The sequence below is a fragment of the Coenobita brevimanus genome, chromosome 3 (genome assembly GCF_032717465.1).
Source record: "Coenobita brevimanus isolate Jiangsu-jjx chromosome 3, ASM3271746v2, whole genome shotgun sequence".
Taxonomy (NCBI): Eukaryota; Metazoa; Arthropoda; class Malacostraca; order Decapoda; family Coenobitidae; genus Coenobita; species Coenobita brevimanus.
Genome location: NC_136956.1, coordinates 845,975 through 848,474, shown reverse-complemented (window position 1 = coordinate 848,474; position 2,500 = coordinate 845,975). Strand labels below are relative to the sequence as shown.

At 43.2% G+C, this 2,500-nt stretch overlaps 1 protein-coding gene across 1 annotated transcript in view; it reads right to left on the bottom strand.

The window, feature by feature from the left end:
* The window catches only part of LOC145393822 (alkaline phosphatase-like), a 78,130-nt gene that overhangs the window by 10,354 nt on the left and 65,276 nt on the right, over window positions 1-2,500 (bottom strand). The gene's annotated exons all lie outside the window — the stretch shown is intronic.

The following is a 2,500-nucleotide window of genomic DNA, read 5'->3' as shown; positions in this document are numbered from 1 at the left end:
ATAATAATAATAATAATAATAATAATAATAATACTGATAATAATAATAATAATAATAATAATAATAATAATAATAAAAATCATCATCATCATCCGGACCTCCTTTCCCACCCAAGGGCAGGGTGAGGAGTAGCAATGTCCAGACAGCCCAAATTTGTCCAATCCAATGGGCCACGCTTCCATTCACTCATCATCCAAGCCCCTGGAATCCTGGCTCTATCGGATACGCCAGAAACATTCACCACGTTCTGTAGCTTCACATAAACGTATCCGATAGAGTCAATCCGGACGCTGCCACGTTAAAAAGGGGTGCCAAATCCCTGATCATGCACTTCTCCTCACAACATTCATCCAGCCAGCTCGATCTCCTGTCAGTTCCCTAGCCTCACCGACTTCCAGACCTCTCTTCCTCACACATTCATCCACCATATCTCTCCACCTTCTCCTTGGCCTACCTCGCCTCCTCCCTCCTTCAAATTCGCTCAGATATACCTTCTTCACCACTCTGTTGTTATCCATTCTCTCCACATGACCATACCATCTCAGTACACTCTCTTCGATTCTGGTGTCCACCGACTTCCTCACTCCACATCTTTCACGAATCACATTATTTCGTATCCTATCCACCCTCTGTACTCCACATACATTCCTCAGCAGTCCCATCTGGGTAGATTAACACTAGAATATAATGCTAGTCACGAAGAAGTGCCATGGAAACGATGTAGAGCCATAGTATTGTCTTTTTCTGCCACTGAGCTACGTGAAATAAGCTGCAAAAGGACGAAAATCTGGGCCAAGTTAAGGTGAAAGGAGTATGGTTGTGGTGATGGTAGTTGTGGTGATGTTGGTAGTTGTGGTGATGTTGGTAGCTTTGGTGATGTTGGTAATTGTGGTGATGTTGGTAATTGTGGTGATGCTGGTAGTTGTGGTGATGTTGGTAGTTGTGGTGATGCTGGTAGCTGTGGTGATGTTGGTAGTTGTGGTGATGTTGGTAGTTGTGGTGATGTTGGTAGCTGTGGTGATGTTGGTAGTTGTGGTGATGTTGGTAGCTGTGGTGATGTTGGTAATTGTGGTGATGTTGGTAGTTGTGGTGATGTTGGTAGTTGTGGTGATGTTGGTAGTTGTGGTGATGTTGGTAGTTGTGGTGATGTTGGTAGTTGTGGTGATGTTGGTAGTTGTGGTGATGTTGGTAGTTGTGGTGATGTTGGTAGTTGTGGTGATGTTGGTAGCTGTGGTGATGTTGGTAGTTGTGGTGATGTTGGTAGTTGTGGTGATGTTGGTAATTGTGGTGATGTTGGTAATTGTGGTGATGGTAGTTGTGGTGATGTTGGTAGGTAGCAAATAGCACCCCGTCATAATGTTGGTAGTTGTGGTAAGGAAGAGAAAAGGGAGACTACTGTATGCATGAGGAGCGTAAGCCCAAGGTAGGAGCGTGGATGCCAGAAGCTTCCATATTTGATTTGAAATTCGTGGGTCCGACGTATATTTCGCTTAATTAAACAGGTCCTAGGGCCACACGGAGCCTCCTAATGACACCCAATTATCGCTAATGATTTACGCTAATGACCACAGTGGCTATAATTGCCTGGGTGAAGAGGGGAGTGCGTAAGGTGCAATAAGAAATGGCCTTGACCGCGCATCCTCAGTATACATCAGTCGGCCATTACGGCGCCCCATATAAGGCTCCGTTTTCTGTCATCGCCACTGACCCTGTGCAAAGATTTATTAAACTTCTTTCTTCGTTATTTGCTAACTCAAGTGCACACCAGGGCAAAAAACCAACTACTCAGCTTGAAGGAGAATTTTTTTATGCATATATTACTCAGAGAAGATGGTGGTTGTGATTTTAGAAGGAAAAAAATTCGAATTTCGCCATTTCACGAACGCGGGAAAAGTTGTAAACATTCAAATCAAAGTCTTCCTTTTCAACAGACGCTACACTTATTTTCAAACTACTACTACTATTACTACTACTACTGCTACTATTAATACTATCTATCTATCTATCTATTGCCAGACACCATAATCCCGTAAAGGGTGGCCATTTGACTTTGAGTTATTTGTTTTACGGGGAGGGGCACCAACCCTCCACCAACCCACTTGTTGACACGTAGGAAGCACGTATGGTTTGGTTATATGGTTACCACCCAGCGTTGTAAATGGTTTCTTGGCTTACAGGAAACCATTTGGCTTGTCACTCAATGTAAAGCCACCTGTAAAGGAAAGAAAAGCAATAAGAAGTGACAGGAAAGATGGGAGAAATAGGAAGAGAGGAGGACAGGCACAGAAAAAGAATGATAAAGGCTAAGGAAGAAGTAGGCAGCACTACATCAAGTGAGTGGATGATGGTGAGAAATAGGAAGAGAGGAGGACAGACACGGAAAAAGAATGATAAAGGTAAAGGAAGAAGTAGGCAGCACTACATCACGTGATAGATAGATAGATAGATAGATAGATAAGCTCCGATAGATAGATACTGGTACTCAAGTAAATACATAACG